Raw genomic sequence first — 23103 nt, 5'->3', positions numbered from 1 at the left:
TTCTGAAATGTCAGTCTCTACCTCCCGAATCATCAAGCTCTGCCATGATGTCCAAATGAAATGCACAGAATCCAGGATGCCTGCAAAATTCTCCAACGTCAGTCTTAGAAAATAATTTTGGGGTCTCCAAGGAGAGGTGAGTTTTAAAACCCTTGGCATTTTTCTCCAGCTTGAATTAAAATCTAAACCAGAGAAGAATTCCTGGATTCCCCTAGCCCATAACTGGCCAAAATCCTGTAAAAGACATTTTCCCCAGTTCCCTTTACTTACCTTTCAAGTGGAAGCCAATATTAAAGACATTAAAGTGGAAGCTGTTAAACAGCCCTAGGTTCGATGCAGCAAAGCTTTGAAGCAAACCTATGCAGCTGTCAGAGAGCTGGCCACATTGTGCACCCCTCATCTGAGTGAAGCTACTGGCACCCCTAGACACATTTCCTGCCATGGTGCACCCTTATATCCCCTAAGGGAGGCATCTGTCTACTCCATTTCACAAAGAGGGCAAGCATATAACTCTGTTCCTCAGCCTAGTAATCTTCTCCGGCTTCAAAGAGAAGAGAGACAGTGTGGTGTAGTAGCTAAGGTGTTGGACTGGGAGTCGGGGGATCTGAGTTCTGGTCCCCACTCAGCCATGGCACTCACTGGGTGACTTTGGACAAGTCACAGACTCTCAGCCCAACCTACCTCACAGGGTTGTTGTTGTTGTGAGGATAAAATGGAGAGGAGAAGGATTATGTATGCCACTTTGGGTTCTGTGGAGGAAAAAGGGTGGGATATAAATTAAATTAATAAACTGTATGGACTGCAAAGCTATCTGCCCCAAGTGGCTGAAGGCGTTCCTGCAGACTTCAACAATATGGACACTTTGACATGAATATTAATACATGTTAAAAAAAAATCAACGCTGAAGCGCACACCCGTAAGTCCTGTTAGTATGCATGCCAAGTTATATTTGTCTTGGTTTCATAGTCTTGATGCCATGGCTTTGACTAGGGATGTATAAGAATTCCATTTTGGAGAAAATCTCAACAGATTTCACTGGTTGGTTCCTAGTGGATTTCAGTCCATTCTGTCACCGCCCCATCCCACCCCCGTGTTGATTCAGTCTGTAGTGAGTTGATCCAATACAGTTTAGATTTTTTTCATGGGAGCAATTTGCACAAATGGGATCTTCCCCAAACCCCCCAAATGTGCACAAATGGGGTCATGTTTTTTTTAAGTTTTTTTTTAATCAGGGGGTTCTTGCACAACTGCACACTTGTGCAAATCTGCCTGTGAGCTATGTCACCCTGCAGAATCAGATTCCTCTTGTAAATATCCTCGTCAGTCCCATCCTTTCCATGCACTGCTTCCCTAAACCCAGCATAGCCATATTCGGTACTTGTCAAAGAACCTGTCAATTTCATCCTCCACTTCAGCACTTCCTGAATGCGTATATTTAATTTGTGCAAAAAATCACAGACTTTTCTGGAATTTGAGGGGAAATAATCTGCTACAGCACGCCACCGCTTACGTGAACGAAAACACTGTGGGGTCCTGATGGGCTTCAATGGAACAGAATCCCCAGTGTCACACATCCCTAGCTCTGACAAACAGATAGATACACCTTATTCATTTATTCTTATAGATAAAAGCAAATTATATGGTTTCTTCTCAACCACCACCAGCATTCCAATACATTGAGAAGGGCAATATATTCCTCTTTGGGCATTTGGGGATTGTCCCTAAAGACCACTTTGTTAGCGATCCATCACTTTGGGTACAATATATTCCAATGGCCATTTAGAAATGCAGCATATTCCCACAGCTATCCAGAAAGAGCCAATGCATGTCATGTAATTTGTTTTCTTAACATGAATAAAAATAGGAACCTTTCTCTGCCCAGCATCACTGCCATTATTTTCTAGTCCTTTGTGAAGCTTTATTATCCACCATTATTTATTAACTCACCACTGCCTCAAAAAAAAAAAAAACCCAAAAAAACATTCTGACAAAAGGTCAAAATGGTCTCTAAGAAGATAAAGGGAAGGTGGTATAAGGCACACACAGCAGCTGAAGCAGCTTTTGAAATTAACCCCAAGTTATGCATCCTCCTGTTATTCGGTGACATTGCTACGAAGTGCCTGGTTCTTTATGTGTAGCTGACAATTCTGGGTCAGTTTATCAGCACGCTTTCCTCCATGTTAATTCAGCAGCTATAGAACCCACAGTTCTTTTCCTACCACAACCATTAGGTTATATGCAAAGCAAAGCAGAAGTACTGTATCAGCAGTAAGCTGGCGATTGCATATTTTTATGAGGCTTGATGGCACATTAATTGATTTTATTGCAAGTTATTGCATTTGCATAAAGACGTGAATCAGAATTAAGATCGCCATGCAGAAAGATATAAAAGTGGATGTTCAGGAATGGGGGGTGGAGTTCTCATTCTGAAGAAATCAAAGAGGCAATTTCCTTGCCCACATACATTCTCACTTATTTGCAGCCAGCATATTATCTTGCATCATTCTCGAAGCAAGGTGGTAACAAACAATCCAGACATAGCATATATGTGTTCCATACCCCAGTGTTGAACTGAAGCAGATAATATGGGGCTGTTAATGGCAAAAGGTAAAACAAGAGTTCTATGTGATAAATGACACCCTTGGGCGGAGGGTGAATACCACTGCCTTACTGCTTTCCATACTGGTGTATGCATACAACACAATAAGTGTGCCCTCCAGTTTTGAAAGATACAATAGCCTTGGGTAGGTTTTAGTGCATTTATTTTTTACCTCCACTGGCTTGAATTTTCTTAACCTAGAGATATAAGCCTTTAAATAGAGAATGGTAGAGCTGCAGAAGATTACACTCATCCTTATTGTGGCCATGCATGTGTTCTACATTACAGAGGGCAGTTCTCTCTTGCAGGAGGTCAGTCCTCTGTTTGAAAGCATCCTCTGCTTTCCGGTCCAAGTTCTGCTTAAAAATAAAGAAATGTTAGGATGGGAGAATAAGAGTCTTCAAGTTGCCCATCAACAATTACCACCTAGACAGCAAGCTGAGCAAACACGAAAGTAAGAATACCAGAAAAGTCCTGGACTAGACCAAAGGGCTACAAAGTCTAAACATTCTATGCACACAGTGGCCAATCAGACACTTATGGGGAAGTATTTATGCTTTATCTTTCTGTCAGACACACTCACACACTGCAGGTCATCCCACTTGTCGCAGATGCCTTTTTAAAAAAAAGAAAAAAGAACAGGAGCCAGAGCACACTTGCACTCCACCAAACAGTATGTTTTTTTAAAAAAAAAAAAGCCCCGCCCCCACTCCCCACCCAACCCTGATGTCCCTGGAATTCCCTCCTTTCTTATACTCCTTTCTTAGTTCCAACCCTGCTACTACTGATGTAGCCACTTCCAGGTGAACATCCACTGCTCTTGGTAATGGAAAGCCCCATCCCTATTGTTGCCTCCCTTGGAGGAGGCACCCAGAGAATGGTGAGCATAGTGTATAGGTCGGTTCATGCCGGGAGAGGTGTTCCATCAGGGGTTATGATCCTGGCTTTATAGGTCAGAACCAGCATCTTGAATCAAGGTTGGAAACATATAGGCAGCCAGTACCAGTGTTATATGTTCAGACTGTCTCATCCCTTTTATCAATCTTCCTGACGCATTTTGTACAAGCTGCTGCTTCTGAACCAGCTTCAAAAGCAGTGCATTGCAGTACTCTAACTTGCAGGTTACCAGAGCATAAACAACTGAAGCCAGGTTATCCCTACCCAGACGGGGGTGTAACTGGGCCACTGAGGCAACTTGAGCCTCAAGTGCAAAAATGGCTCCAGGAGGAATCCAAGCTGTGAACCTGCTCCTTCAGGGGGAGTGCAACCCTATACAGAACAGGTGGAGGATGTTCCATCCAGTCAAGAAAACCACCCACTAACAGCATCCCAGTCTTGTCTACATTGAGCTTCAGTTTAATAGCTCTCATCCAGTCCACTGTTGCACCCAGGCACTGATTTAGCACATCCACAACCTCACCTGAAGATGAAAAGAACAAATAGAGCTTTGTCTCATCAGCATACTAATGACAACATACTCCAAAACTCCAGATGACCACAGTCAATGGTTTAATGTAGGTGTTGAATAACATGGGAGACAAACTGATCCCTGTGAAATCCCATACTGGAGAATTCATGGGGCCCAGCAATATTTCCCAAGTACCACCTTCTGGAGCCAATCACCCAAGTAGAAGTGAAAACACTGCAATGCAGTGCCTCCCAATCCCTACTCAGACAATCATCCCAGATGTATATAATGGTCAATGGTATTGAAAGCTGCTGAGAGATCAAGGAGAATCAACAAGGGCCCTAGCTAGACCTAAGGTTTATCCCAGGGTCGTCCCGAGGTCGTCCCTGCCTGCTCCCGGGATCCCCTGTGTGTCATTTACATGAACAGGGATGACCCCGGGATGATCCTGAGATAAACCTTAGGTCTAGCTAAGGCCAAGGTCACATTCCCCCTATCTCTTTTCTGACATAAATAAATATACCGGGTGACCAAGACTGTTTCTCTGCCAAAACCCATCCTGAACTGTGACAGAAATGGATCTAGATAAACAGTCTCATCCGAAAGTGTTAGAGCAAATTAGCAACCACCTGCTCAAGAACCTTGCCCAGGAAAGGAACATTTGCTGATTTTCTGGGTCCAGGGTGTCTTCAGGAGAGGTCTTATCACCACCTCTTTGAGAAGACCTGGGACCACTCCCTCATACCTTAATCACCTCCTAAGCTTAGCCAACTGTTCCCTCCCTGCAAGTTTTTTTTATAAACCAAGAGGAGCAAGGATCTTATACACAAGTGGTTACATGAACCTGTCCAAGCACCTTGTCAACATCCTCAAGCAATACCAACTGAGATTCATCCATGAAAACTGGACAAGGCTGTGCTCTGGATACCTCATCAGATTCGCCTGTTGTTACGCCAACGGATGCAAGAGATTATATCCTGGAAGTGCCTAGCAAATGTATTACAGTGGGCTTCAGATGGGTCTACAGTGTCCTTAGGGCCAGCATATAATAGGCTATAGATAACCCTGAAAAGCTCCACTGGGTGACATACAGAGTACTCAATAGAGGCAGAAGAGTGTTGTTTCTTTGCCACCCACACTGTCCTTGAATATACCTTACCATAGATACACACCAGTGTTTGATTGCACCCACTATGAGTTCTTCACCATCTGCATACAAGCCATCTCCTATTCTGACAAAGCTAGATCCAGTCCAGAGGAAATAACTGTCCCAACTAATTCTGACCCTGGGCAGGGTCAGAATTAGTGGGGGCAGTTATTTCTGCATGGGTTTGCCCTTTAGCAAGACTCTCTTGATGACCCTTCTTAGATGTCCTTGTGCCACTGTATAGCGGGTTCATCTCTCTCCCTTGCTCTTCTTGCCTGAAGAAAGCATCTGTGCAGCTTGAAAACCTGCTGGCTTGCCCCATTACCATCAAAACAGTGTCGTCGAAACAGTTTTGGATCCTATCTCTGCAGCTTACTTAGTCTGTATCTTGGCACCTGCAATTAATTTAGGGAGTGAAAACACTAGCAGAACAATCAGCATTCTTAAATAATTTAAAACATTAATGGAGCATGATAATTTTAGGAGTGAATCATTACAGATTTCTGGTCTTCAGGAGCTCATTATCAGTGCAGCTGATTAACATAAGAGCACTGAATTCTTATTCTTCAGGCTCCAGGTGTATAATAATAATATATACTTGTAAAAAAAGAAAAGTGTGGGGGGAGAAGCAACTAAGTACATTTGTAGAAACCATTGGCCTAATTTTAGCCGGAGATATTGGTTACATTCTTAAACATTTACTCATTATAACATTCCATTGATGTTAATGAGATCTATTTAAGACTCCAGCTTTACTACGCAGTGCCTTATATAAATGGTTTCACGTTTCCTATCACACAAAAACAAAGAGCAGATTAGAACCTTAACTAGCAAATAGGCCTGCCATCATTAGGGCAAGATTTCCATCTAAATATCAGTGTTTAAACCAAAGAATACGTAAATAATGAAAATGGGAACTCATCCAATTTCATTTTAAGTGTATCTGAAACAAGTAAGGCCTGTTTACATTGGGGATCTGCATCACATACATAATAGCGTTTTATCATTTATATTTTAAATGTTTTAATATCACAGCAGGTTTAATAATATTTTTAACTTTTGTATATTTCTATTTATATGTTTTAATTGTATATGTATTAATTTTGCAAAGCTGCCTTGAATCCCAAGGGAAAAGGCAGGATTCAAATATAATAATAATAATAATAATAATAATAATAATAATAATAATAATAATAATCACATTAATATTTTATTTTGCTTATGTTTACTCCCAGAAATTGTGTAAGTCTATGACAAAGAGATGGGATACTTTCAGTCAACAATATTCAACAGCAAAGAACAATGTTCTAATGTTGTTATGGTAATGTATTGGATCTCTTTACTAAGCTTAGTCATGATAGTATAACTTTCAGAAAACGTAGTTCTACTTGATTCCCAGCACATGCTGTCTCAAAGGCTCATAGAGTGAAAATAATTGTCCAAATCCACCCATTATCTAATGTGATTTTAAAAAAGAAGAAAGAAATAGGGCTGTGCTCTGCTTCGGATCCAGATCCAAATATCAAGCTTTAAAATGGCGACACCCTTGAAGAGGCCTGTATAGCAGCTCGCTCAGTGTATGCTCAGCGTATGCCCGCCATCCGTTCATCCATCTCACCTGTCAGATGTCCAAATCTTGCTCTGGATCTGGATCCTGAGCGTGTTGGATCCAGGCTGAAGCATATCAAGGCTGATTTGGAAGGCCTCTGAAGCAGGTAAGGGGGCTGTGCACAACCCTACAACCCAGCCAGCCAGCCAGCCACACGAGTTTGGATTAACAAAGCAGCTGTTGCTGGATGAAGTTCTGTGCTTTGAAGCATGTATCTCTATGCAACAGGTAAATCAGTATCATTTGTATATTTTATACCTGTCAACAAATTCTGTCAGAAGTTTGGGGATTGTGCCCTAATTTGCATTGTCATATTATTTAGCAACAGCTACATTTATGTATAATGGCTCAACTGCTAGCTTTCAGGAAATACGAATTTGCTGTATTAAAAAATCTGTAATTCGGAGGGAAGAGGAGGAACCAAAATCCACAATTAGGCAATATCATTATTTGGACCAACCCATATGCCACAAAATATTGTGTCATCTTTTGAGTTCTCCAGAACTCTTCGTCAGGCTAGATGGTATAAGAGGAGGGGTTGGGGGTGTTGAAGAGTTCAGGGGAACTCAAAAGCTTGCACAAACTTTTGTGCCATTTTGGTTGGTCCTAATAAATGGATTGTCTAACTGTGGATTTTGGTTGTTGTTGTTTTCCCCTCTGATTCTGGATTTTTTTTTACTCATGGACGAGTGTGGCTATCTTTGTTTTTTACATGCTTTAGCAAATACAGAATTTTGTAGCTGGATCTTTAATTATGAAGGTAGATAAATATGCCCATTTTAGAACTACTGAGACCAGCAGATTCCTTGACCTCCATTGACCTTAACATAGCATATAAGTACATTGCCATGCTTCAAAAAATGTTGCTCCCCTCAAAAAATGGTGATACTCAAAGCCATTTGAATGTCAAACACACACCCTCAAGCCATTATCTAATGTCCTTCTCTCCTAGATCATTTCATCATCCATACCTGTAACATATCTTTGAATTTTGCCACACGTGATTCATTTTTTTAAATCATGAATTTGTAGATTTTAACTTGCTATGCATAAAATAAATTTCTTTGTAAAGAAATGCAAATTAAAGGTATGAAAGAAAAATTGCTTCTCTGGGTAAAAACCACCCAAGCATGGACAGAAATGCCATACCTCATTACATGGATCCACACGTAGAACAAATCATGGTCAGACTGTTTACAGATCTTCAAAGCTTGACAGCACAATCTTAGATATCTCTACTCAGAAGTAAATCCTATTGAATTCAATGGGACTTACTTCCAGGTAAGTGAATATTGGACTGCAGTCATTCTGCAGAACAGGAATCCAACATAGCGTACAGGTGCACCAAGAAAGCTGCAGAAGCACTCTGCTAGAGACAACAACTTTCTCACTGCACTCCATGAGCCACATGGTGGGATGACCAATGTCTACAATGACCCACATTCTACAAGAGCCAATCAACAGACTATATTCAAAGACTGTTTCCAAAGTCTGGAGAAAGGGGAGATGGATGACAGAGACAGTGAGAGCATCATCAGATGAGAGTTTCATCGCACATTTGTTACTGGCCACTCACAGTTTTTCACAGGTCCTTTTGATGATGCCACCTGCCTCCCATGCATCCCCCGCTCCTTCTGGTCTTTCTGCAACAAAATAAGACCCCAGCAAATCTGATTTGGGAGGGGGAAGCGAAACATGCCACCATTTCCTGCTGTGTGCAATAAAAGCAGCGCAACAAAAATGGTCATTGCTTACTTTCTCTTTCTTTCCCGTGTGAAGAAAGAGGAAATATTGTGGGACAGAAACAAGGGGAAAGTGACAGTAGAGAAATGTTATCCCCCCCCCCATCTGACGACACTCTTAAAAAACATACAATAAGTACAAATTCCTGCAGCACATACAAGGAGTCCATGGCTTATTGGACCCCATTTACAGAAGCTGGAAGAAAGGCTACAAGGTGAGCAGCACAAATGTCTGCCATGCCGTATGCTTGGATTTTGCGCAGGAATAGGTTTAGCAAAAGTTGTTTCATACAGTAATGTTCCCTGTATTCATTCTCTTTTTGAAACGCCCCATAGATATGATTTGGCATAAAAATGACAATTTTCAAGCAGTTGCCAGCAACTTTGCTACTGGGCATGAAAATCATTAAGCCCTGAGTTGTTGCCTCTGTGACCCATCAAAACAAGAACAAAGCACACACACAAAATTAAAAATCTGATGCTTAGGCTTGAAAGATTAGAAATCAAAAGCCAGCCTTTGCATGACAAAAGGAGAGCTGGCAGCTGAGTCCAGGAGTGGGAACATCATATATCATATTATTGTACATACTGAAAGTTTGATTTGCCTACACTGTCTGAGGAGCAAAGGATAATTGTCATGCAGTATTAATACCGAAGTTACAAATAAGCCACTATAATGATGTGCTAGTTTATTGAAAAGAAGTTCTGGTATAATCTCTCAGAAAAGCACAGCAAGATGATTACTGATAAAACTGGCTTTTAAGAGTGATCAAACTAATGCTACGGTAATGTCTACACCTCTTAGATAATAAGGGTCTTTAAATGGAAAAGGTAGTTGGGGATTTAAGGCAGCACATGTGCAATGACTCACCTCCTCTTGTGAGTTTTGAGGAGCTATAATATGGGGTGAAATCAAATGCCACCGATTTCCTTGAAACCCACAGCAATGCACAGTTTCATTTTGGAGTAACACACATAGATAAGGAAAGATGATATAAAGGAGCCAGAGATTTCGCCCAAGAAGCTTTTAACAATAGACAGCAACAGTTTACCATCCCACCCTAGGTTCTGAATCCTAAGTTGGCAGTCGCTGCAGAGAACTGTCTTAACGCTGCAGATATATCAAGCAGCATCACCACTGAGGTTTGGCCTCCGTCCATGGCTAATAAAGAGATCAGTGATCAGTGCTAAATCTCTTCCTTTTGCCACGGTTGAATCACACAAAAACGTATAGACACCCATTAGCAGAACTCTTCAGGAGTTATCCTATACAATAGTGAATACTAATAGAATTAGTATTTATTTATTTATTTATTTATTTCAGCATACTTTTTTATCCTGCCCTTTAGCCAAAAAGGCTCTCAAGGCAGCTTACACAAATATTTCTTAAGACAGTCCCTGCCCACAGGCTTACAATCTAAAAAACATGACACAAAAGGAAAGAGGATTGGAAAGGGGGGGAAGCAAAGCAAATTCAGGCACTAGATTCTTAGTTGCAAAGTTCAGCACTGACGGTAGCAGGAGGGAGGGGGCTCTCAGCTGGAGCTGGACCCAGGCCCGATAGGTGCCTGGCTGCTGCTTCCTCCCCGACTGATTGCCTCTGCAGAGATAATATACTGATGTTATCCTATATATGAATAGTATATCCTATATTTATGTTTGGTCTCAGCATGCTTGGAGAAACCACAAGGTTTGCAACACAAAACCTATTTACACCCTGCCTCCCCCTACCAAATAGGCGACTGAGCATCCCTCGTAGCCTTAGAATGCTGGCTATTGGGGAGTGGCAGAAAAACAGGGGAATGAAATGGGATGGAGGATCCTGGAAAGGGGCATGGCTGGCTGTGAGAAGACCCAAGTCCATCGGTCTGTTCCATATGTAAAATGTTGTGACTACAATGCGTTTATTCCAGCTCTTAGTGATCGACACTTAGCACATTAAACACAGAATTGCTACTACAATAGGGAGCATAATTCAACCACAAGTAAGCATTTTTCAGTTGCTCCATTTGAAATAAATGGGACTTAAACCCATGAAATTGCAGCTGGGTGATGCCCTCTGGTCTTTCCATGGAGGGTGGTGGCTCCAATTTTGGTGGGGCAGTAAATCCACTCCAGGTTTCAGTCAGAACCAGTCAGAACTCTAAAGGAGCTGTCCAAGGTGGTGAACCCAATTTTGGGGATGGGGCTCAGCACCTTGGATACCTCCTTTAGGGTTCTGATCGATACCCAGAGCTGATTCACCACCATACTGACATCGAAGCCACCAACCTCTGCTGCGTTTTTTTACAATGCTCTTGTTGAAACAGACCCAAACTCTGCCATAGCTAATAAAGATATTATTATTTTCTGAAATTAGAACTTTCCTCCTTTGAAAATATGTAGCTTTGCAAAAGACAAAAGGAGGTACTTACTCACACAGTGTGCAATTAACTGAGTGGGCTGCTATCTTTGTATTCTACTTTTTACTTTATTTTTATTTGTTATCATTACATTTATATCCCACCTTTATTTCCCTACAAGGAACCTAAGGTCCTTCTCCTCTCCATTTTTTCTTCACAACAACCCTTGTGAGGTAGCTTGGGCTGAGAGTCAGTGACTGGCCCAAAGTCACCCAGTGAACTTCATGGCTGCATAGGGACTAGAACCCGGATCTCCTGACTCCCAGTCCAACACTCTAACCACTACACCACACTGGCTCTCAGCTTATGAGCTTACTGTAGGGATCTTTTTGGCTACTTTGGGAAGCAAGATGCTGGACAAATTGGTCCCTAGGGCTGATCCAGCAAAGTTCTTATGTTTGTAAGCAAAAGCCATAGATCTGCTCTGCACCCCACAGTGTCTGCCTACTTTCTGAAGATGTTCTCCTAGCTATTGCCGTTGCTCTTCCATGTTGACCACAGCAATGTGATCTAAGGCATGACACTGTGCCTATAAGAGGTGCTTATTCCCAGGTAAGCGGACATAGAGTTATGGCCTAAGTGTGTATTGGAATTAGGTCAGAAGGAAGGTAGAGAGAATTAGATTCTCATGGAATCAGATGGCAGATATCTCATGATCCTTAGGGTAAATTTCTATCATACAGGTGCATACAGGTGTTCTTTGCAGCTCCCCCTATAGTCCAAGGGCACGGAGCAGTCAACTGTTCTCTGCAGGTATTCCAATAGTTTAGCAGCCTTCAGATCCTGCTTTTAATAAAAGAGCATAACAGCTGCAATGCTACACCCAAATTTATGCAAATTGCCAGGACAAAACCCTGCAGGGTTTGGCACAGAATATAACATAATGTATATTATAATTTATAATATAGTACAGCAGGCCCACAGAGGCGTCAGACAGCCGCACTGTGCAATTCAGAAGAGATGTGTGCTCGCTGCTGTGCAGTCCCCAACAACTCGCACGGTAACAATTTGTACCTCTGCTCCTCCTGAGTCCTTCCCCTTTCCTACTCAGAAACATCCAAGACTTCGGCTCCCGATTTCTGACATGGTTTCAACATGCCTGTAAGGGATGATGTGATGTAATGCCAGTGCTAAACCGAGGCACAGGGAACAAGATACCATGACAGGAATGGTGCCAGTTGCTACCAACACAATCAGGATGCCACAGCCTATTTCCGGCCTTAGGCCTGGGTAGCAGTTGAAGCCGCTGCACAGACCATGGCGGATGACAGAGCCAGGTAAGCCCCCCTCCCCACTTACCTGGCTCCATTGCCGACACCACACGGACTGCGGCGGAGTCAGGTGAGCCCCCCTCCCCCCTTCCCCACTTACCTGGCTCCTTCGCTGCATGGACCGTGGAGGCAGCAGACAGGGGAGCCAGGTAAGCTCCCCTCCCCGCTTACCTGGCTCCGAAGCTTCGGAACAGTCCGAATAACTTCAGACCATTCCAAACCACTTCGGCCGATCCGGACCTCCCCCAACCTGCTCTGGAACCGGGCTTTGGAGGTCCAGATCGGCCCGCTCCACTTCGGATTCAGGGATCTGTAACAGAGCAGAGCACACCCCTACTATATATGTGTTACAACATCTGGAAAATGCATTATCCTGAGATAAAAACAAGATGAAGCACTAAATAGTGCGCCCTATGGCAATCAAAGCCGACTTCCATTGTACACAATGGGAAAGAAAACGGCTCTTTAGCTTGAAGCATTCGTTTCCAGATAGGATTCTTTTTAGTGTGGCCATTGATCTTGCAGAGTTCACAGAATGGTGCTGTTATATGCAGCCTGCTAGAATTGCCCTTTGTGTGTGTTCGCCCAAATAGGTCCCCACAGGGTAGCATGTCAAGGAACTTAAGGAATTATGTCACCCTTTTGTTTAGTAGAATCCTGCTAGAAAACCCCAATTTTCTTTTACTATCAGAGCAAGGATGAAAGGCTGCTACTCACTTACCTAGAAGTAAGTTCCATGGGGCCTTAGAAGGTGGCCACCCAAAAGATATTGCCTTAACTATCCAAACACTCTTAGCTGCAATTCGTTATATGCTGTCATGGTCCAAATAAGCTTTTGGAAATATTATCTGAAGAGCCTCAGATATTTAACTCCTCTCTTTTTATATCCAGTGAATAAATTGAGGAAATGAAGAGGCCCAAGCCACTGATTGAAAGTTCTCAGAGAGGTCTAGATTAAAACCTAAACCCCATTGTTCCATCTCACACACCTTAGAACATCAAAATATGAGGGGTGCAATTCCACATGATCTTGTAACATGCAGTGCAAGATGCATGTGTGAGAGAGAGATAAGGTATGGACCACCAAAGACCATCAAGTTGTCGAACTAGGCCCTGTACTTAATAACATTCATTCATTTATTTATTTATTTATTTACTTACTTACTTACTTACATTAATATCCCACCTCAGGCAGTGTTCTGTCCTACCTCAGGCAGTGAGAAAGCTTGCACTGCAGCTGGACCCCTGGCCCATGGACTAACTTACTGTCAAAATTTCACCTGTGAGGAAGACAAACAAGGAAAAGCAGGGAAGGAATGGAGGAAGCAAGAAGCAAGGATAATGTGGGGATTTGCAAGAGAAACGCAGTTATGGGCATAGTTTCTGTTGGACACTAAAGACAGAGGCTCTGATGCTATGCAGAGAGAAAGCCCCATTGAACTCACTGAGACTTATTTCTGAGTAAACATGCCAAAAAGCAGGCTGTATATGTGTGAACAATTCTAAAGGGAAGGCATGCCATTCAAACCCTTGATTATGCCAGCCTGCCCTGACCATTCAACCCCAAGACCAACAAATTGATCGTAATGACCATCCATCACCCACGCGTGTAGTGGAATCCCAGGGCCTTGACACTCCTGGGTCACAGAGTGCAGGTTGTATTATTCCAGTTTATGCACATAGGTCTCCATGCAGAAGGTATGATCAATGTGCTGATGTAGACCTGTTGAGGGAGGCAGAACCAGCCATTGCAACCATGATCCCCCTCCAGGTGTTGGACATAACATCTGCATAGGGTTGCTATTTCATGCTCATAGACATGCCAGTGCTCTCTCAAATCTTTGTGGGGGGTTTTGGATTTCAATAAAAAAAAATCTTATCACAATAAGTAAGTCATTTATATGCAGAACTGCATGAACTCTTTCCACTTCATCTCTGTCAAGGCTGGTTTTCTTCCTCAGTTTCAGTTGCCTTTATATAATGGAGCAGCAGGTCACTACTAGAACCAATACAGTGAGTAATATTCCTACAAAATGTCATTTGATAAGGAAGTACAAGATTTTCTGACCCATGCTCCCTGTACCCTTCATATACTGCTGCCCAACCAAATCCCCCTCTCACTGCTGTGTAAATGAAAAACAAAATGTAAACGTGTAAAATAAGCAGAGAATCTATGGCACATATTATTGGATTCCCCATAGTTATAAGACTCTGGCCACAAACATTTCCTACACTTGGTTCTCAAGTGTTCCCATCTGTGTCTTACAGTCAAAACTAATAACTGGCTGGCTGGCTGCTGTTATTGCACACTACACATTGCACTCCTTGCCTTTCTCCAGTGCAAGCTTCCAGCAACCTCTAGGGTTTTTTATTGCGACAAGCTCTTTATAATATTTATCATATTTATCATAATCATTCCCTCTAATAGCGAACTTAGGTGGTTGAGTACCAACAGGATGGGAGCCAGAATGAGGCTAAAGAGAAAGAAAAAAGAGTTGTCATCATACTCTGATCTGTCCCAAGGTATGCAGAAATACAAAATATAAATGGGGGAACAAATCCATCTAAAAATAGTCCAATGAGCTACTAACGCGTTCAGTGGCCTCCATGGGGTATATTAAGTGTCAGTTAGAAATGAAACACAGAAAACCAGGGGGTGAGGAAGCGAATTGGCTTGCTTGAACCCATAACACCTTACAGTATCCTAAATTAAAATATGGCTCTTTGGAACTCTGTTCACGAACACTCCTATTAGGGGGTGAAGATACAATGCAATGTTTTGTTGCACCAAACTGTGATTTATGAGATTATCTGAAGGAATGACTCCTCTCATATGTACCTGCCCGGATCCTAAGATCATCTTCAGGGGTCCTTCTCCATGAGCCCCTGCCAAGTGAGGCAGGTGGCTACCAGGAGGAGGGCCTTCTTTGCTGTGGCATCCCGGCTGTGGCATGAGTTCCCTAGAGAGGTTCGCCTGGCACCTACGTTATACTCTTTTCAACACCAGGTAAAACCCTTTTTATTTTCTCAGTATTTTAACAGTTTGTCACCTTAGTATTTTAACTTCACTGTTTTAAATCTGTACTTTACAGCTATATAAATTTCTGCATTCACCAAGCTTGCACATTGTTTTTACTGTTTTAATTGTTTTACTGCTTTTAAATTCTATAATGGTTTTAGCCTGATTAATTGTTTAATTTGTTTTTAGCTGTGTATATTTATTGTTTTATATTATTGTATAATTTTATCTGTACACCGCCCTGAGATCCTAGTGATATAGGGTGGGATATAAATGTTTAAATAAATAAATAAATAAATAAATAAATAAATAAATTGCTGCTTAGTTTTATCTTGGTTGTGCTTTTATATTTTGTGTTTTTTTATATTGTGGTTTGTTTTATACCTTGAATTGTATTTGTGAACTTCCCAGAGAGCTTCGGCTTTTGGGCAGCATAGAAATAATAAATAAATAAATAAATAAATAAATAAATAAATAAATTTAGATTTCAACTATTATTTTCAGGAATCATTCTTTATGTCAGATAGGATTCTTGTTTGCTGCGTGCAGGATTAGGTCCCCTTATAAAGCTGACAAGATAAAGAGGCAAAACTATAGCTGAAAATGGCTATTGTTGAAATGGTTATTAATTTGGTCTTAGATGCCTGTAGTCTCTATTGCCCACCCAATTATAGAGGGTGTCCCATCCCAAGATGTGTTTTTCAGTAAAAACCTGAAGGCTGCCTGCTGCCAACCATGCCTGCAGTGTACATAACTAAGCCCAGGGGCTCACTGGACTCCTTCCCTTCCTGCGTTGTTGTTTTCTTGCTTACATATAATATTAATTATTATTTTCTATCGCAATATTAATATACATGGTGTTTTACAGAGTAATTTAAGCAAAAACAAACAGGTTTTCACACCCACACACCCAGGGACTGATTGTCTAAATGCTGACATCCGAGGAGCAAGGAGTCCTGGGACATCTTTCAAGGGAACCTAAAATCCATACTAAGGACTCAGGCTTCCTGGGAAATTATATTATATTTCCCAGGTTCCCTGGGAGGGGAAGACATGCACAAGCCTATTATTATCTTGAGTTGGAGAAGAACTTTTGGGATAAATGATACTCAGTTCATAATGCTGATCAATATTACAAGCTGGACCAGTTCATATCCCAGGCCAGATTGGCACAGACTTTGGCGATTTGTTTATACTTTTTATCTTGGTACAGGATCATAGCGAGAGAAAATGTTTTAAAGAAAAACCCAGTATTTCTCAGGCTAAATTCTCAGCCTGTACCAATCCACCCAAAACATGCTGTGACCAGCTGGAAATTCTTAGATAGATTTAAGATCATTATTTCTGACACTTAACATTTCCATTTTATCTGTTCTTCAGAGTGTGCGTGTCACAAGCCGCACGCATAAGCCAAGGACTGGCTGGCAGCTGGGAACTCCGGTGTCCTAATCAAAGGACTGACACTGAATCTGTGTAAAGAATCCTGAAGGTGGAAATGACAAATATGAAATGTGATTAGTTTTCTATTTCCGTACCCTGAAGTCTCTGTTGAGGCAGATTTCTACATGCTTAATTTTCATTAATAAATGCTTAGGACGTGTAGTTTTTCTTCAGCTCTAGTGAGAAAACTCAGCCAAACCTGCTAAATATACCTGCAGAAAATGTATTGTCTATTTTTTGTCTTCTTAATGATTGGTCCATTATTTGAAACATTAGCGTCCATTCAGTTTGATGTTCAAGCGGATCTTTCTAATTAGGAAGGCTGTCTTCAAGTTATCTCTATTCAGCCATATCCTGATATGATTGGTTAGTAGGTCCTGATAAGACCATAAACCATGTGGGCAACTTGTGAGCCTCCAAATTGTTTTGGCCGACAACTTTCATCATTGATTTTGCTGGCTAGTGCTGATGGGAGTTGTAGGCCAAAACATCCGGTAGCTTGCAAGTTGCCTACCTGTGCCATAAACTGTGGTACACAACTCTGATGCTGGTGCAACCTTAGAGATGCTGTTTTGGGTGCTTGCTCTTAGTTGTAGTTCACATAATGGCCCATCATAGCTGTTTAAATGCTCAGGGTAAGAGGCAGATTTTGTTTGTCAGGCTAGCCACAGCAACCATGGATTTGTTCAGGCTGCACATCTTGTGACCTTCCAACTGAGCAGAGTTGATCAGCTAGGGACTCGATAAGCCTCCCAGTCCTGCTACCCATGGCAGGGGGTTGAGAAACAGGCCATAATAATGGCTGGTGTGCAGCATTAGGCATGGTATGTCGCAAGCTGTGCAGGCTTGGATGAACAAGATCAAAGTGCCATATGTATTATGTGTACCTGAAATTGTACACCAGGATCCAAAATGTTCCTGCCTTTCATCTGGACATATAAGTCATAGTACAATTTTATCTAGAATGTAAGGCCATTGTCAAAGTGGGCCAATTATTCACATGTCATTCTCTATGAGCTCCCAGATTCTTCCTAGACCTGCCAACACTCCCACTTGACACAGAATTTAAGACTTATCTCCCTCCATAGAGCTCTGAAATCATATCTATCACTTGGACTTTTTCCCCAGTCCATTTCACCTGAAGAACAAAACAATTATGATTTGATCACAGAGATTCTCTCAGTGCTATTGGTAATGAAGACAAGCTTTCTGAGAAGAGCAGAGTTTGCTAGATCAAAGCAAAGCATTTAGAAAGACATTGGCTCTTCTGTGATCTAATTAAAATTAGGCCTGTAAAACCTGAGTTGCTGAGATCATCACAGACATCTGTACAAGACCTTCATTTCTCCACTAGCAAAGCAAGGTTTGGAAAGCCTAAAGAAGACTCAGATTTAGCCTCAGAACATAGCAACACTGAAGCCTCATAGTGTTTGCATTCAACACATTGCAAATGGAAAATGTTAGATATCCTCCCTGGATTCATTATGGGTCAGGTAGTGAATGAGGAATTTCTGGTAAGGGGAAAGAGCTTATAAGTCCCTCTTTTTCAAAGACTGCTGCTGAATTGAGCACCCCATATATCAGACAATAGGGCCTCTTTCTTTACAGCAGGGAACTGCTAGCTAGGATAGCATCCGCACAGTCCTCACTGCTACAATACACCTGAGCACTTCTCCTGTGGGTGCTCTTTGTTGCTTAGCATCTCATTTCCTGTCAGAAGCCTACAGAGAGTAGCAGAAGATCCTGGGAATTGGCCACTATTAATGTAGAAGAGTGTTCAAGAAGTATCATGGAGTCAAACAAAACTTTATTTGGAGTGAGAGCTTAAAACACATACATAGGAAGAAGAGGAGGAAAAACCCAAATGCACAAACACAGTATAACTATCTTAAGAATATCATAACATCTATTTCATGGCATCACTAGCCTTATCATAACATTGTCAACAGCACATACTCCTCCTAGGATGACTTCCTTCATTTTGGAAATGTTGGTGAACAGTCTCTCGAACAGTCTTCCCCAACATAGTGTTCACAAGTGTCTAGATGTTTTGTACTACAACTCCTAGCATTCCAGACCATTGGCCATGCCAGCTGTGGCTGATTGGAGTTAAAGTCCAAAATAGAGTGACCATATGGAAAGGAGGACAGGGCTCCTGTATCTCTAACAGTTGAATAGAAAAGGAAATTTCAGCAGGTGCCGTTTGTATGTGCACAGCACCAGGGCCTGAGCTACACCACGCAAGCTATAACACTTTGAAAGTGCTTTGAGAATGTTATATGGAGTGTGTCCTGGGCCCCAACAGTTGTCAAGACCGTTATAAACCATTAAAAAGCAGTACTGTAGATCCTGCCCTGGGGAAATTCCCTCTTCATCACAACAGTTAAAGCTGCAGGAGCCCTGCCCAACTTTTCATATGGTCACCCTCTTTTCCATGACTCCCTTCACCCCTGTGATGGTCCTTCTGCTCTTCAGGAAACTGACAACAGATTCAGGTACCTTCACAAGATGTTTCTTTATTTCTACAATACATGAGAAAACACTGTGGAGCTGCATAGCACACTGTCTCAGCTCCAAAGCCAACACTAAGAGAAAGATGGGAAGAGGTTTCACTTGGGCCTCCTGCGAGAGCTAAAACTCACACTCCTAAAGCTCTGTGGAGGTGGGTGGAGAGGTACGTGTATCTCACAACAACCCATTCTAAACCTTAATGAATTGCACTGCTACTCCAATCAATTTCACAGTCCCATCCGCATTTCCCCAAAAGACCAATTGTCCTGTCCTAAGTCTTGGAATTTGAAAGTAGAGACAAATGGGACAGGCACAATGCAGCAGCCCTGTTTCTGCTCTCACAATGACATCATGACCAGAATGTGGGGGGCAGGGGCACCCCCTTGCCCCTATGAGCAGGTGCCCATGATAGAATGCAGAGATGAGTAATCGATGCACCTTTCAATTTCATCCGCACAAAATCTTCTTTGCAAGGAGGCTTAAGTATTGCTTAGTACTATCTAGAAAGCTCTCTAAGAAATGGCAGAGAATATTGCCAGATCAAATAATATCCATTATCACTCTGAGTTAAGAAATCAAGTCAAGTGTATTCACTAAGAGGACAGAACACTTGATCTGCCCTTTTTTAAAAAAATCACTGTAGCTTTAAATTTTAATTTCTTAAGAACACCACAGGCACTTACACTGCGGATATGATATGGAGACTAAAATATTGCCATCACTTATCCCATCGAGTTCCAGGGAGAAAGAATGTGTTACACAACAGAATGAACAGTGTGGTTATTACTGAGGTAGGCTACAGAGGCAGAAAAGCTGGTTGAAAAACAAAACTACACTAACTTTCTGGTTTTCAGTCAACCTTTCAGCAAAGCATAGAACATCCATTTCTTTTTGTAAAAGCAATATCTTGCATTAGCATCAATGAACAGGAACTGCTGTTTTATAGGGTGACTATATGAAAAGGAGGACAGGGCTCCTGTATCTTTAACAGTTGTATTGAAAAGGGGATTTCAGCAGGTGTCATTTGTATGCATGCAGCACCTGGTGAGATTTCCTCTTCATCACAACAGTTAAAGCTGCAGGTGCCCTGCCCTCTTTTAAATCTAGTCACTCTAGTATAGCTCCTGCAGCTTTAACTGTGGTTAAGCAGAACTTTATCACACCAGCCTTATATTGTGCAATCACTGCAAATTGCATGCAAAGGACTCCGAAGTTTTCCGGCTTATAATCTGTTTTTATTGTGAAGTACTCCCATGCATCCTGCTTTAATTGCGCTTCTTAACTGAAAGAAGTGCAATATTTTGCTACTAGTTTTTGAGCATATCATTTGTTGTTTTCCGAGCAGCCACTGGGGCACAAGAGCAGGATTTGAAGAAAAATAAACAAATGCTTACATCTGCGTAAGCTTTAAAGATAAAGACATCAAAATTGGCACAGGAATAGATATTAAGGAGAGCTTTAATTTTTAAGGTTTTTTTTTTACATTTCCCTCCGCTCTCCAACCCGGGTGGCTCTTTTGCCGGCAGCAGGAGGCCAGCGGGGAGTTGGGCTCAGTGGCAAGGAAGCCGCCGAGCCCTGGGAACTTTTCGCTGCCGCCTCTTCCTCCTGACCAGGTAGCTACACTAGGACTTTCGGGGTGCCCTGAAGCGCTTTCAGGGCGCCCCCAAGACTGTGTGTGGAAGCCCCCCTGGGCGGTCCTGGCAAGTATTTGTTTATCTAAGCAGGGCCAGTCTGATGACACAAGGAAGACATGTGATTCCTTGGAAAAACAATAATCTTAGATCTACCAATAAGAGTTCCAACTGTTAAGTTCTATGGATTTCTCCCAATAACCATTGCACAGGTTATTCCCAGCATGTCTAACTTCCTTTCACATCCCCCCACCTCAGATATGATAGTCCTGTATCACTACCACTAGTCAAACATGGAAGGAACTACACATTTGGCTTTCTGGCTATGTGTGCAGCAGAGTCACTGTATGTTAAACCCAGGAGTCTTTCTGAATGAGAAGGCATCTCGCCGGTGTACACTCTCAGCCTTTGCTATTGCCTCAGTATAGCCTGGGACTCCATTTAGCAAAGGCAGGATGCATTTTAAATCAGGGTTGGTGTCATGCCCTCACTAGAGGAATCCGAGGAGGAGGAGCAAGAGCAAGAGCCCCCAGAAACCAGGGAGGCACCAAATCAAGTACCTTTAGGGGAAATGGCTCCAGGTCCGTCCTCTGACTCTGGAGCAGAGGCTACGAAACCCCCTGACCCCAGGAGCATTGGCACCTCAAGCAACAGGCCAGTAGGCCTCCTATAAGGAGTGCTTGTTTGAGAAAACAGTCTCCTCAGAAGAAGTTTTCAGGTGGGCTCATCAGCCTTGTGAATAAATGCCAGCAGTGGGAGCTTTCTGGTTGCTGGAAACAATGTCTTACCAGCTTCTTTTATCTTGTTTTCCTGACCCAGCCTTGTTCCTGAACCTTGAATTTCTGCTTGACTCTGCTACTGGATTATGTATGTAGTGGACTGCCTGTGTTTGATCGTTTGCCTGTTTGACCACTCCTGCTTTGCCTACTATAGTGGACTGATTGCCTGTGCCTTGACCCTGTGCCTGTTATCTGAATTATTTCTGTATTTGCCTGAACTTAAAGCTTGTCTGCTAGAACATCTGTCTGGGTATTACTTGGTCTTGTGGTCAGCTGTATAATAAGACTGCTACAGCCAACACAGGACAGTTGGGTAGGATGGCCATTTGTGAATAGCCAAAAGAGTAGGAAAAGAGGACAGTGATATGCATACATTTTGTATATGCTAATTTATGTCTACAGATGCAAATTTAGAATACCTATATACACCAGTTGCTAGGGAACATGGGTGGGATGGTGCTGTTGCACTGTGTCCTGCTTGTAGGTTCCTGGTTGTTAGTTGGTTGGCCACTGTGTGAACAGAGTGCTGGACTAGATAGACCCTTGGTCTGATCCAGCAGGGCTCTTCTTATGTTCTAGAAATAATAATTACAATTTAAATAGAAATCCAGCACATCTCACCTTTGTGGGGAAGGCTTTGACCCGGTGACCTCCTGTGGGTCTTGCTTGGTCTGCTGCCCTGGTGCTGTCGATGGGCAACTTCAAGGCCCAGCTCTTCCTTCTGATGGTTCTTTGTCTTTAAACTGGACTTGGACTCAACAGCTCTTCAAACAGAGGGCAGTCCTCAGTTATCCCTTCAAATAGAGGACTGCAGTCTGTAAAATGTTCTAGAGTGACACATGGCCACCCTAGAATGTATAGCAGTACTTTTTTATTCCAACAATTTAACTGAAACTGAAAAGGCCATGGTAATAGCAATAATCATCCTTCTTAGGCTAGATTTCTGCTGTGACACAAAGAACAGAAGCATTTGTCAGCAGGAGCCCTGGGCCACGGGGCAGCTTGTACTTCTGATTATTGAGTCCATTAATGTCCTCTGTGTCAGAACAGAGAACTCCGAAGCAAAGTTAGGATGTCCAAAGCAGTCTCAGAACTGTCCTCTGTGAATGAGAACCCAGGGCCGCCCTCTAGCAGAAGGTAGATCTACAGACAGTTTGAACTTCAGCTCTGAAAAGCCCCTGCCTGCATGGGTCTGTGCAGAATGTTATATTCAGATAGAATGAACCAGCCTGCCTATTCCTGAGAGAGGCTACATTGCACTGGCAGCAATGCTCCCAAATTATGTGCCATTCATTGATCAGGAGAAATGTGAACCTGTGCACATGGGGCCCTCCCTGCATGATTGGTGACCTTAAGTTACCTTGGCGGCACGTAGGGTCATTCCTGACATCCCTGTTAATGTACATAGAAAGGGTCTCCCATGGTACCACCTCATACATGTATTCTAGAGCATTCTAGTCCGTGAAGGCTTACACCATAAAAACCTCTGTTAATCTTCTGGTTTCCCAAAGACCTTTCTTTTTTTAAAAAAAATAATCTGTGAGG

This window comes from Elgaria multicarinata, chromosome 3, assembly GCF_023053635.1.
Source record: "Elgaria multicarinata webbii isolate HBS135686 ecotype San Diego chromosome 3, rElgMul1.1.pri, whole genome shotgun sequence".
NCBI lineage: Eukaryota > Metazoa > Chordata > Lepidosauria > Squamata > Anguidae > Elgaria > Elgaria multicarinata.
Note: the sequence above shows the minus strand (reverse complement) of the source record.